Here is a 15,625-nt window from a genome sequence, read left to right as displayed (position 1 = left end):
CTTCGCATTCATACTCTGCCACAGAGCATTAAATGGATTTCTGTACATGAATTCTTACTCTCAGACTTTTTACTTCATCGTCCAACCAACTATTTATTGATTTTTATCTATATTTTATTTAAAATAAATTACTTTATTCATGCTGGTATAATTTGTTACAAGTACTGGTAAATTTTTTTGAATTTTTTGGGTTGTGGAGAAGCATTGCCATTGATGGGATCCGAATATTTCATCGACTACAACGATCAAAAGGACTGTGAAAATCTGTCTCCACTCTTATCACTTGAACCAACCAAGCAACAGCTGAATCTCTGAAACCCGATTCAATCTCCAAAACCCATTTCATCACTGTTATAAGAAAATCCTTTTGCGGTCAAGCTCCATCAATAAATTCAGTTTCTGGACCCGACTCCCCAGTGAGAGACTCTGCTGCTTAGAAAAAGTTACAGAGACACTTTTTTATTTTATTTTTGGCTAAATAAAAGGGACCACCCAAGTTTTGATGAGGGTTTATCCCCACCCATTAAATTTGAAAAACTCAATTTCTCTATTATATCTCAAAGTAAAGTAATAATTTTAACCATAAATGAGTGTATATATATCATTTTATTTATAAAAAAAACACTTATTAAAGTTAAATGCATATTTTTTTATCATATTTAAAAAATTACCATATTCATTATATATATTTTAAAAAAATAATATAGTTTCAATAATTTTTTATATAACATTTACATTTCTTATTTATTGTATATTTTGGGGTATAAAATTTAAAATATTTGAGAGATATGTGAAAATTTTAAAATTCTCAAAAATACCTTCCCACTTTTTTCAAATTTCAAAAAATCTTTTAAAATTTTTTAACATCCCTAATATTTTTAAAAATTTTGATTTATCCCTTTTTATATTTTGTATCAATATTTTTTTTAATTCTTTTAAATTGAAATTAATATAAATTAGAGTATAAAACTTATTTAATAAAAGATTGGGAGTAAAGTGTTATCTAGCTTGAAGACATTTTTGTCTTTTCAATAATTTTATTAAAAAGTTTATAAAATTTGTTAAAAAATTTAATTGATGCATGGGAAACTAACTTTTTGAAACTTAATTGATGCAAATATATCATTTCATCCAACCTTGGATAGAAAATAGTGGTTTGGCCTTTATTTATTATTATTTTTGAACTTTTTACCTTTTTTAGTATGTGTTTATAAGTATATTTGTTTACTCTCCTCCATTATTAAGAAGAAATGGTTATACTCCCAAGTGTCTGAAAAAGAAGGCCAAAAGACTCATTTCCACTTAAGTTTTGGTGTAAACCCAAACTCTCATTCACTAACTTTCGAAAACTAAAATGCCCACTATTTTATTAAAATTTTTAGTTAGAGTTAAGGGTAAAATAATCATTTAACAAACTAAAATTTTATCTTATTTTCAACTCTTTATTTTAAAAAGTAACAGTTTCCCCCAAAACCTAATTTTGAAAAGTTTCCATTTCCCCCTTGTTTTTTTCTCTTCTTTGACAACTATCTCCATTCCAGCTGATGCGGGAAACCCTACCATCTTCTTCCCTCACTGATGCTCAAAGATTGGCGACCACTTTTGTTCGATGAAAAGAGAAAGATGATTAGTCATCTTTGTCTCTTCAAGTCAAATAAAGATAATTCGTCTTTATCTGGTTGAACATTGGCGTGGGAGAGTTGTCTACATTCGATATTCTGATGGAACAAACAAGATCGTGAATTGATTCATCGATTTGGAGAAGTTGAGGAAGATGAATGAGATTTGCTGAGATTCTATTGATCGTTTGTTGGCGGGTGTGCCAGAGAATGCCAAAGAAAGTTCGCTAGTCTCAGATAAGGTGGTCAGAGTGGATATCATCGCTAAAAAATATGTTGGTTTTTGAGTTAACCCTAACAGGGGGAAATTGTAACTTTTTAATACTTAGATTTTGGGGAAAATTATTATTTTGTAAAACTAAGGGGTGCAAACAAGATAAAATTTTAGTTTGCCAAATATTTTTTGATAAATAACTGTTTTACGCTTAATCATATTTGAGAATTTAAACAAAAAAGTGGATATCTAGGTTTTCGAAAGTTAATGGGCGGGAATCGAGATTACGCAAAACCTTGGGTGGCACCATGTTTTTTGGCCCAAAAAGAATAAACATTTTTACAGTTCTACCAGGACCTCTTCAATTTGCTTTCACGAATCAAACCAACCAACTTTATTACCTTCAACAACATGACACGGTTGATTAATTAGGGCCCTCTCCCACCTTCTCTTACATATTTCTTCTCTCAAGCTTTTGCCTCCACAGCAAACGCCTTATTTCTATTTCTATCGCTGCATTCTGTCTCAAAAACTGTTCTTTGGTAGCCTCAGAATGGGTGAGAATCCTGTAACAAAGTGGGTTTTCCTCATTCTTATCAACTATCTAGTTCTAGCCTTCACCATTGGTTTCTCTGCAGATGTATCGTTAACAAAGAAGACTTACATTGTCCAAATGGATAAGTCTGCAATGCCAGCCTCGTTCTCCAATCATCTTGATTGGTACTCTTCAAAAGTAAAATCTATAGTCTTTGAACCTGAGAAAGAAGGCGATGCAGGTGAAAAAGAAGATAGGATAATTTACAGATACGAGACTGCTTTTCATGGAGTCGCTGCTCGGTTAAGTGAACAAGAGGCTGAGAGGCTAGAGAAAGAAGATGGAGTGTTAGCAGTCTTCCCAGATACAAAATACCAACTTCATACAACAAGGAGTCCCAGGTTTCTTGGCCTAGAACCGCAGGACAGCACCAGTGTTTGGTCTCAGAAATTGGCTGACCACGATGTTGTTGTGGGAGTGCTTGACACCGGAATATGGCCGGAGAGTGAAAGTTTCAATGACACCGGAATGACACCGGTACCAGTTCACTGGAAAGGGATCTGTGAAACTGGCCGTGGTTTCCAAAAGAATCACTGCAATAAAAAAATTGTGGGGGCAAGAATATTCTACCGTGGATATGAAGCTGCGACTGGAAAAATCAATGAACAAACTGAGTATAAATCAGCAAGAGACCAAGATGGGCATGGGACTCACACAGCGGCAACTGTGGCTGGTTCTCCTGTGCAAGCTGCAAATCTTTTGGGTTACGCCTATGGAAAAGCAAGAGGAATGGCCCCTGGTGCGAGAATTGCAGCTTATAAGGTATGTTGGTCAGGAGGGTGCTTCAGCTCAGATATACTGTCAGCAGTTGATAGAGCAGTAGCTGATGGAGTGAATGTCTTATCAATATCATTGGGTGGTGGGGTGGTTTCTTATTATCATGACAGTTTGTCAATAGCTTCTTTCGGGGCCATGGAAATGGGTGTTTTTGTCTCTTGCTCCGCTGGAAATGGAGGCCCAGACCCCGCTAGTCTCACAAATGTATCACCATGGATCACCACAGTAGGCGCTAGCACCATGGATAGAGATTTTCCAGCTACTGTTGAGCTTGGAACAGGCAGGAAAATCATTGGAGTTTCACTCTATAAAGGACGGAGAGTTTTGCTGGCAAATAAGAAATACCCTCTTGTTTATTTGGGTAGCAACTCAAGCAGCCCTGATCCAAGCTCTTTGTGCCTAGAGGGAACTCTTAATCCAAGCTTAGTAGCCGGAAAAATTGTCATCTGTGACCGTGGTGTTAGCCCTCGAGTTCAGAAAGGTCAAGTGGTTAAAGATGCCGGAGGCGTAGGCATGATTCTCTCCAACACAGCTGCCAACGGAGAGGAGTTGGTTGCCGACTGTCACCTTCTTCCAGCAGCAGCAGTAGGGGAGAATGAAGGGAAAACAATAAAGAGTTACGCTTTAACAAATAGGCAACCAACTGCAAGTCTAACATTTCTTGGTACCAGGCTGGGGATTAAGCCTTCCCCAGTTGTGGCAGCATTTTCCTCCAGGGGACCAAATCTTCTTACTCTAGAAATTCTGAAACCTGATATGGTGGCACCTGGGGTCAACATTCTTGCAGCTTGGACTGGTGAAACAGGCCCATCAAGTTTGCCAACAGATCACAGAAGAGTGAAATTCAATATATTATCTGGAACTTCAATGTCTTGTCCCCATGTGAGTGGAGTTGCAGCCCTGCTTAAAGCAAGGCACCCAGAATGGAGTCCGGCAGCAGTAAAATCTGCACTTATGACAACCGCTTATGTTCATGATAATACGCATAATCCTCTTATAGATGCCTCAATAGCTGCGCCCTCAAATCCGTATGACCATGGAGCTGGACACATTAACCCGGAGAAAGCTCTGGACCCGGGTTTGATTTACGACATTGATGCGCAGGATTACTTCGAATTCCTCTGCACACAAAATCTATCCCGGGGCAGCTCAAAGTTTTTGCCAAGTATGCAAATAGATCCTGCCATCACTCTTTTGCCAGTCCTGCGGACTTAAACTACCCGGCAATCTCAGTAGTGGTGAAACCTGCGAGAAATGTTTCTACTATAACTCTTCACAGAACAGCCACTAATGTTGGGCCTCCAGTGTCTAATTACAGAGTTGTAGTCTCACCCTTCAAAGGTGTTACCATAAATGTGGAACCAAGAAGCCTGAATTTCACCAAGAAATACCAGAAACTGTCTTACAAGGTGACCTTCACAATGAGATCTCGACAGACGATTCCGGAGTTCGGAGGTTTGATATGGAAGGATGGAGTTCACAAAGTGAGAAGCCCCATTGTTATCACTTACCTGCAACCAGTGTAAACATGTAGGAGGATTTTTGACATGTTTATCTATCGATTTCACAAATAAGCAACGTGTTTTGGTAACTTGCTCCCTTCTTGTTTCTAGAGGTAGTAGTGATTCTGCAGCGGTTACTTAAAGTTGGAAATCAAATAAGCCCAATTCTTATTAGAGTATTTGCCCATGTAACTTTTTCTTTCCGGAAGAAATTCAAATAATTGATTTTCCATGTCTGCAAAGTCATGATCAACTATAATTCAGTGTCACTTTAAACATCAAAGCTGGCATGGTCCTTAAAATCCCGTTGACGCTATACTCAAAATGCACTTAAAAGAAACTAGGTGCATTAAATATTCCTACATGGTATGTTATCCATTTTATCCACCCACCTGATACGAATGGACATATACCCTTCATGCATAGCCATTCAATAGCTTAAAGAAGAATAACCCAACTATCCCAACAATCCAATCCAATGATAATCAAATTTCACATAAAGAAGAATGACCTTGCTACAACTAGTGGGTGTTATTTTCCCTTGTATTTATAGGAGTTATGTCTCTAAAATTCAATTGAACAGCATGGGATGACGACCTCTCAAAACTTGCTCCACCTCCCTAGTAGCTTTCCCTATGTTATGATTCCTCTAGAGGATCTTATCTACCTGAGAATGTTTGTTTGTGAGTTGCTTGACCTTTCTGTCTAGAATTTAAACCGATCTTAAGGACAATGCCAGCTTTTTCTTTTGGCCTACAAGTGAAATAAATTAAAGGAGGATAATTTATTTTGCATCGGTTCTATCTTTTCTCACAGCCAAGTCGGTGCCCAGTCCATTTAAAGATCACAAGACAACGCATTACATAACTCTTCAGTTAATATTTAATAAGCTAGCTACCAAGAACACCGATAAAAATATAAGTGGCAATCGATTTAATAATAAAAATCTATGGTCAAAAGGATCCCTGTTAAATATAAAACAGATAAGCTTTCTGACTAGACAAAGATAGAAAAATTAAGGCAACTTCAACATGTTAAAACTTTTCAAATTTGTTTTATACAAAATGCGGTCAAAGATTAAAAAAATATATATAGAAAAAATATACATTAACCTAAGCCTGAAACTTCAATATTTTCTGTCAAAAGGATCTTTTGCAATTCTGTTAATAAATCCTGATAAAATATCAACTTATTAGATAATCGAAAGCTTTGGCTTCCCGAAACACATGGAGATAATGACTGCGTGAGGCTATTTTGGGTTTTAACTAAATAATTTCGTTTCAAATGTTTGCTCAGCTAAGAAATTTTAAATCCTATCAAGTTGACAACATTGCTGCCAAATTTCGCCATTACAAAACACAGAGGCAATTTCCTCATTTTAATTACTTATTCAGAGTCAAATTGTGATAATATAATTGTTGTGATAAATATTTTTTTTGAAACTTGCGAGAGATTTGAGTTAAATGACACAGTAACGAAGAAGTCAGTGGGAAAAATAATCATTCAAAGACATGCAAATTTATTATGTTGTTCCACAATATGCCAACGTTCATATAATCGTCATTCTTTTTATAATCTATAAGGAAATTATGTTTGCAATCAGAACATGTATAAATTAGGGTTCTTCTTATACAATAGAACTTAAAAATAAAATGTGATGGAATGTCCGTTCCACACTTCCAAGTGACGAACTCGCTCCCCTTCTCATTTTATTTTCTTGCAAAATGTCATGCTTGGAATGACTCACTCCTCCTTGGAACTATTAATATGTTTTGGAAATGAACAATGACAATAAATCTAGAATGATCATTCTGCTCTTTTTTTTATGCCTGGAACAACAGCTTCATGCTTAGAATGACCGTTTTGCTATCTCATTGTCTAGAACCATCGTTTCATCTATCTTGAAACTTCAAGTGGACTATTCTTCAAATATGAATTATATTTTAACAATCTCCTCACCACCTTAGCAAATATTTGCACCCTTAGAAGACCTCCTCAACCTTGAAAAATACTGCAACACCTCACTACTTAGCAAGTAGAGATTTGGAGTAAGTCCAAACAATGTATGAACTCCTCAACTGCAAAAGTCCAGAAGATCAATATGTCTTCAATTCTTCGTCTTGTCGTTCTCTCAATTTTTTCAGTCACTTGCTGCAAGACGTATTCCTCTTGAACTTTGGCACCAACAACTTGAGCAACTTGGTCAACTGAATTCTCAAGTCTCAACAAAAATTTGTTCTTCTAATAAAATGTAGTCTCCTTCATTTAAGAATGCTTGTTAGATAGGAAACCAAGGTTATCAATATCTTATGATACAAGTGAAAAATGATTTGCATCCTAAGATATATGAAATTAATATAATACATTATAAGTTTTAAACATATAATACAAATTTTACAATATGATACATATTAACGATATAGATCAATAGTAAAGCTGTATATAAAAAATTTTAAAAATTTTAAAATTTTTAGAATATTTTTTATATTTTTTAAAATGGTAACATGTCAATTAAAATTATTTATTATTTATTATTTTAATTTTTAAAAAATTATATCATACAATACGATATGATGCATGATTTCATTACGATAAGGGAAACATATTAAGCTTCAGTTTTTTCATTTCCCATGTAAGAGCTTTGGCTCCTTTGAATTAATAAACTCGAACACTTGGACATCTCATGTTTTCTCTTATATTTGTTTATGATACTATGTGATATTCTTGTATGACTATTCATGTTATATCTGGGCATTTCCATTACATAAAAAACCACAGCTTGTTGATAAATTTATATTGTTTCAGAAATTTGTACTTAATCAGTTTGGTTGTTCCATTAAAAATATTTCAATGGAGGTGGCAACTAGTAAATCATTTCAAAATTTACAATCCCATGGAATCAAAATGGAGTTGCAGAGTGGCCACATATCGCACTGTTATTGAGATGGTTCACACTTAATTAATAATATTCTGCCAAAAATAAGTCTTGGATATAAATCTCCATATCAAATGTTCTTCTCCAAGTGTCCTGTCTGCACAAACTTAAGTCATCTTTGGCGGTTTACGTTATCCAAATCTTGCTGCAAAGTCATCGCATAAATTATTGGCCAGATCAGTTGCTTGCATCTTTCTTAGTTTTTTGGATGGGTACAAAGGATTCTGGTGTTATGATCCTATCTCCAGGAAGGTAAATCTCTCTACACGTGTTATTTTTTGGCAAGGAGATATGACCTGAATGGAGATGGTTTTGTTAATCTGTTACATGTAAAGATTTGGGGAATAGATATGATCTGAATGAAGATGATTTTTGCTTTTCTGCTATATGGAATGTTTAAGAAGATCAAAGAAAAGTTGTTGTTGGTTATTCCTTATCATTCTTCAATCAAGTAAGAATCGCATAGATTTTGGCTGAGACCTAAGATGAGGTTGCTGAGACCATCTCTGGAGGAGAATCCGATGCCAGATTTTGGCTGCATTTCAATCCAAGGCCTAAGCCAAACCATGGACGACGCCTGGTTATATATAATGTTTTCAGCCATTCGTCTGTATCGTTATTCTTAATTAAAAAATTCTCTCATTTTTCACCGGGTGAAATGTAGCTCTCTATGCTTTGCAAGAAGATAATGCATAGAATCATGGCAGAGGAACCAACACTCGTTAGAGATGCCAATTTTGGCCTGAATTTTAGGTCTCCGACCCTCTTCAACTCTAACGGAGAGAAGATTTTTCGATAGAAATAGAGAAAGGGATAGAGACAGGAACAAAAAAATATCTCGACAATTAAGAATAGGGATATATATATCTCATCTTCATCCCTAACCATTCATATTATTATCTTTACTTATCCTTTAAATTTTAGATTATTTATATTTTTAAAATTTATTTATATTTTTGTTGTGCATATGAAGGTGATTAATATATGATAGTTGTGATATTTGAAATAATTGATTGATTTTAATTTTAATTAATTTTATTTATTATTATATTTATATTATATTTAAAAAATATAAAAGATTTTTTCCCTCAGAGATAACGATGGAAACGAAGATGAAAAAATTAAAAAGAAATTGGGAATATTTATCATTCCTAAAACGAGGATGAATCAGAGAAAGAAATGGGATTAAGATCCTCCTCGTTATAGTTAGAGGTTTCAGCTTGGGCCAGGCCCAGCAAAAGCAACGTAATTTTAATTTACATTACACGGAGCGGAGAGCTAGATGAAGAGGGGTGGGAAGATCTGGTACGTGCGAGTATAAAGAGCTTCAACGGGATGGATCAAGTGGCAATGAGCAAGTGCGCTTGTCGAGAAAATGTTTACATTTGATTTGTGTTAGGTGCCAGCAGATGTAGATAGCGCTCATGGGGTCTACTGCCATCGTGGCACTTTTGACTCCTCGTCATATTGTGGCGGCCACCTGTGGTTATTTACGCGCTGCTCTCTGCCGTAAAAGCCTAGCAAGTAAAAATGTAAATTAACCACGTATAATTCCCATTTTAAATATATTATTCTAAATTTTTGAATTTAAAATATATTAAAAACATATTATATATATTTTTATATTAAATATATATTTTTATCTTTTTTATGTTTTTCTATTTTTTAAAATACAAATTTTTTATTTGTAATTAATTATTATAATATTATAATTATATAAAACCAAAAAAATCAAATTTTTGTTATTTAAATTTTTAATCTTTTTCAATAACTTTTTATAATGATTACATATTGATTATATATTATATTAAGTTTAATAATGATTAAATATCTTATAATTTAATTATTAATTAGAAAAAATATAAAAAAAAATTAAAATTAATATTAATATTATCATATTTTTAAAAATATATTATATTAAATTTGTATATATTTATTTTATATCTTTCTTATATCTGAATTTTGTAAGTTTTTTATAAATATATATTTTGTTATTTATTAAATTAGATCCGTAAAATTTTTTTGTCTTTTTTTTTTATCACGGTAGATTTATTCCTCTTTCGCTAGATCGCATGTTGGCATCTGCTATTGCCACGTGTTCAATGTCTCATTTGAAATGCGCATGTAATTCTTACCTGTTAAATTACAAATCCATATTTTTAATCTCCATAAAACCGAAATTTTGTCAATTTCTGAACTGAAATATTTGGTTGCAGGCAGAAAGACTAGAGATGCAGAGAGCAGTGGCAAGATTTTTTACCACAACGGAGTTGGGGTTTGTGGCATTCTTAATGCGTGGCGTTGCTGTCCCAGCATGGGATGAATGGTAAATGATGCAAAATCCTCTATAAAGATGGTAAGAGTTTTACTTATTTAATATAATTAATTAATTTTTTAAAAAATAATTATATTATTTTTTTATAATAAAAATTTTCATTTAAATTAAATTATCTTTTCAGAATAAAATTAATTATATCAAATAGAATAAATTTTGAGTTCAATGAATTATCTCACAACAATTATTGAATAATTTAATTTTAAAATATTATTAAATAAAATTTAAATTCATCTTCTTCTATACATAAAATCTTCTCTTTCTTTTATTTTTTATGGGTCAAATTATCTCCCAAAGATGGTTGACAAAATGCAATCCTCTTAGTTTTAAATTATTTTGATGGGCACTTTTGCTCCATAAATACGTAGTACTTGATTTAAGTTTTCCTCAGAGTCAATTTATTTTACTAATTATGAAAAAATTAAATATATATTTAATAAGGTCGGCATCTTAATTGCTTGCTAGTTGATTACTTTCGAAACAGGCGGCAGAAGAATACCTTTTAAAGAGTGTGATAACGTGGGAACCTGAAATCTCCATCACCGAAAGAGGAGCAGAAGACGAGAGGTTGATTGTGGCGAGCGGTGGCATTTGGGATGTGATTTCTGACGAATTGGCTTGCGAAATAGCTAGCGCATGTCTCAGAGAAGGTGGCCCTACTTCTCCAATACCACTGACTGACCCCAACAAGTCATGTTCGGATGTTCCCCTCTAAAACCAACTTTGCAGCTGCAATACTTTGTCGTCTGGCTCTTGCACGATGAAGCCATGATAATTGCACCGTCATGGCCGTTGAAATCAGGAGCCTCAAGGAAGGTAAATTTGAGAATTAAAAAGCCAACCCTATATTTGTATATATTTATACACACACACAGAGAATCTGTGAATGTTTTACTAAGCAAATTTTAATTGAGGGGAAATAGCTAGGTTAATTCACTTTGATTGGAGAAATCGATTGGGCCGAGGTGATTCGAGACACGAGAAAATGGTTTAGTCTGTTACTATAATAGGTCGGGTTAGTCCTTAGGCCTTTTGGGTTAGACCTAAACATAAGGTCTATAGGTCGTTTGGCCGTATTATTTACATAATTAATAAAAAATAAAAATTTTAATTATTTAAATAATCATTATAATATAAAAAATTATTTTTTTATTAAAATTAATGGGTTGACTCTTTTAAGACTTTGTCAGATCCTATGTACATAGGGTCGGGCTTTGAATCTTAAAATTTTTATAGATTGGCTCAGCCTAAAAGGCCAATCATAGGTTTGTTAGGTCAGACTCTTATAAAATTTCATATTAAAAACACGAATTCATGCAAGAAAGATCTTTAAAATTTATATAAGAAGATTAATATATATTGATTTTTTATTTTAATTGGATGTACTATTGTATTGTTAGCATAATAATGTTATTTATACATTAGTACATAATTTAAGTACACAGATAATATGTCATTATATAATTGAATACAATTTTATCTTTAATTTAAAATTATACAATCACAAAATAATATATTATTTACGTATTTAAATTGTATACTAAAATTGTATGTGTATAGTTCTACTATTATTCGCAATATAATAAAAGATAGAGATTTTAACGAAATAAATGAATTTCTAGAAGTTTAGCAGGAACATAAACAAACAACTCATCAATGACATTTATGCAATCTTGTGTTTTGCTCATATAACCAAGTCCAATACTTTGTCTTCGTTTTATCTCCAACTTCAAAAGTCAAAAGGATAGAACTAGTTGCTACCATCCTTTCTAACAATGATAAAAAAGGTTATGAGATACTATACTTCAAGAATACACTATCTATGCAAATTACTAGATGATTGTAATCATGTATAATACTTTTATTGAACATTCTAAAGCCAAGAAGAAAAAGTTAAATCGATTTGATTCATCTAGTTAAATATGTCACGATCTCGAGGTTACATAACTTTAAGTTGTAGCAATACTTCATTAATAATACGAATGACTACTCAAGTAAATCTTTCAACTTATTTTAAGTCTAATTTTTGTCTTGTCAAGCCTACATATACAATGTATTAATCTTATATCTTTTTACCATATTAGTTATAATTTCGTTGGACTTGTATACACGATCCATCATAATAAACATTATTTTAAGTAGTTGTCCCAATGTACAGACACTTGCTTGTTTATAATGTATCATTATTTAATCCCTAAGACAAATATGGTCATTATCTAAATGATGAAACCAGAAATACACATAACAATATATCTTTGTTTTAATTGCCTACCATCGACATTGTTCATGCAAACATGTGATTTTCCATTACAATTCAGTTGACCTCATCACTTTGAATTGGAACCTACTCTAAAAAGCATGTCTCCTGAATCCATCTTGCAACTAACTTATCATGTCATTAACTCAAAAACCCGTCTCACCTCTTCTAGAATCATAACTAATTCCTAGAGTTTGAAGGTTTGGAAAAGGCAGTAGCCAATGCATCAAGTTAGGAATTATCACATGCACATCAATTGGAGTAACATTATGACAAAAAGGGCTTTGACACTCAACACTTCACCAAGTTTCACCATTTGGTTCCATATTTACTTTATGTCCACCCAGATCCACATACTTTATATCTTCGCACTTAGAAACTTTCACATGAATATAATCCATTTTTTTACCTTGATCAAAAGTACCCAAGTTAAAACATTGTCAATGTACCCAACCCTTTGTGGCCAGTAATAACTCTAAATTGGGTGCTTCCTCAAGATCATCCAAACCAATACCAACATTCACTACACATCTATTTTTCCTCTTTTTTGGATCCATCACCACCTTTCTATGTCATACTACAATTTTAGAATGTTAAGATTAACTAGAAATAGAGAAATATTGTTACTTTTGAAATTAATTTAGTGGAAGGTCCAATACTCTGTTGTGTTTTGGATCTTAAAATGATATTCTTCTTATTTGACTAGTAATCATCAAATAAAGAGTGATCACTTGTGTCATCTTTTTTGATAAGGTAATAACGCGATAGACATCATGATCATCCTTAATTTCATAGGACATACCATTGATAGAATTTTCAAACTTCATGAGTATGTGGATGCATTTTTGCCTTGTGTCTATACGCAAACAAGAACTCAATAACTCTACTAAGCCTTACTATTTCATATTTTGTAAGATTATCTTCATTTTATATTTTCTTCCAATATAGGTTATCGTATTGTTATTTATAAAGGTCCACTACCCTCTGTACCCAATCAATACTATAACTTTTGACATTTTATTCAATTTTCTAATCGTAACAATTAAATAAAATATGTAAGAAACCACAAAAGATACATTGAAAATATGCAAAATCATAAGTAAATAATATTATTTTCCCCTATCATGGATAATATCATATAACTCAATTTTTTGTTATTTAAATCTCTAATCTCTTTCAATAATTTTTTTATAATGATTACATATTAATTATATATTATATTATATTATATTAAGTTTAATAATAATTAAATATCTTACCGTTTAAATATTAACTAAAAGATATATAAAAAATATTAAAATTATAATTAATATTGTTGTATTTTTTTAAATATATTATATTAAATTTATATATATTTATTTTATATCTTTCCTATAAATGAATTTTGTAAGTTTTTTATAAATATATATTTTATTATTTATTATATTATATCCGTAAAATTTTTATGCCATTTTTTTTTGTTACGGTAGATCTATTCCTCTTTCCCTATATCACATGTTGGCATCTACTATTGTCACGTGTTTAATGTCTTACTAGATCACATTCGAAATTTATTGACAAATATAATAATTATAAGAGTTTTATTTATTTAATATAATTAATTAGTTCTCAAAAAAATAATTATATTATTTTTTAAAATAAAATTAATTATATCAAATAAATTAAATTTTGAGTCTAATGAGTTTTCCTTGGAGTCAATTTATTTTACTAATTATAATAAAATTAAATATGTACATTTAATAGGGTCCGCATCTTAATTGCTTGCTAGTTGATTACTTTTGAAACAACCTGCAGGAGACAGTTTTTAAAGAGTATGATGACATGGCAACCTGAAATCTCCGTCACCGAAAGACGAGCAGAAGACGAGACGTTGATTGTGGCGAGCGGTGGCATTTGGGATGTGATTTCTGACGAATTGGCTTGCGAAATAGCTAGCGCATGTCTCAGAGAAGGCGGCCTTACTTCTCCAAGTACTACTGACTGACCCCAACATGTCATGTTCGGATGCGCCCCTCTAGATCCAACTTTGCAGCTGCAATACTTTGTCGTGTGGCTCTTGCACGAGGAAGCCATGATAATTGCACCGCCATTGTCGTTGAAATCAGGAGCCTCAAGGAAAATAAATTTGAGAATTAATAAGCCAACCCTACACACACACACACACACACACACACACACACACACACACACACACACACACACACGGAAAATCTGTGAATGTTTTACTAAGCAAATTTTAATTGAGGGGAAATAGCTAGGTTAATTCACTTTGATTAGAGGAATTAATAGACGGAGTTGATTCGAGATACAAAAAAATGATCTAATTTGTTATCGTAGCATATCATGTCAGTTCATAAACTTTTTGAGCTAACCTTAGACACAAAGCCCGTGAATTGTCTAAACCTTATTGTTTACGTAATTAACAAAAAAAATTAAAATTTTGATTATTTAAATAATAATTATAATATAAAAATTTATTTTTTATTAAAATTAATAAATTAACCTTTTTAAGACCTTACTTAGTCCTATGTTTATAAGATCGAGTTTTAGGTCTTAAAATTTTCATGGGCTGGCTAAGCCCAAGGCCCATCATAGGTTCGATGGGTAACACCAGAGCCAATCTAATCTAATGACACAGTTAACTTTGATTAATAATTTACAATGGTGAATTTAGATTTGAGATTTTTTTTTTTTAAAGAAGATGAGGAAAATTGACAACATTTCTTATATTAAGATTTAATTATCAACAAAATTATGGGTACACATTTTTAGTACTTAAATGTGTACATATATGACGTGTTATAATGTGAATGAGTGATTTTGAATTAATAATTAAATAAAACTTAATATTAAAAATATATATACATAACATTATTGTTTAAAAATTATACAAATTATAAAATTGAGTTCCATATGAGTTCTAAAATAAGCAACAAAGTTTGTATACATAAGATTTGTAATAATCCAAATTTTAATTCTATATTAATAAATTATGTAGGTCCATTTAGAACCTATCATATCCAATATGGTATATTATTTATTGGGTTACTAATTACAATTACTATAATTTGAGGGGCAACATAAATGACCAACCATGAAGGACTAAGTCATTATGATCAAACAACTTATTTTTGTATTATTTTCTTCTCAACCTTAACCTTACGACAAAAGTCCTAAAAAATCTTCAACGTTAACTATTATTTTCTTCTAACCCAGACTCTTATAAAATTTCACAGTAAAAACACGAATTCAAGCAAAAAAGATCTTTAAAATCAATATAAGAAAATCAATATATATTGGTTTTTTATTTTAATTTGATGAACTATTGTATTGTTAAAATAACAATGCTATATGTATATATTTTTTATACATAATTTGGATACACAGATTA

At 32.0% G+C, this 15,625-nt stretch overlaps 1 pseudogene; it reads left to right on the top strand.

Annotated features, from left to right (window-relative positions):
• Positions 1-2,268: 2,268 nt before the first annotated feature.
• LOC123197318 lies at positions 2,269-4,939 on the top strand (annotated as a pseudogene).
• The last annotated feature ends 10,686 nt before the right edge of the window (positions 4,940-15,625 follow it).

The sequence above is a fragment of the Mangifera indica genome, chromosome 15 (assembly GCF_011075055.1).
Source record: "Mangifera indica cultivar Alphonso chromosome 15, CATAS_Mindica_2.1, whole genome shotgun sequence".
Taxonomy (NCBI): Eukaryota; Viridiplantae; Streptophyta; class Magnoliopsida; order Sapindales; family Anacardiaceae; genus Mangifera; species Mangifera indica.
The sequence above is the reverse complement of the archived record's forward strand: the minus strand, read 5'-3'. Positions and strand labels throughout refer to the sequence as shown.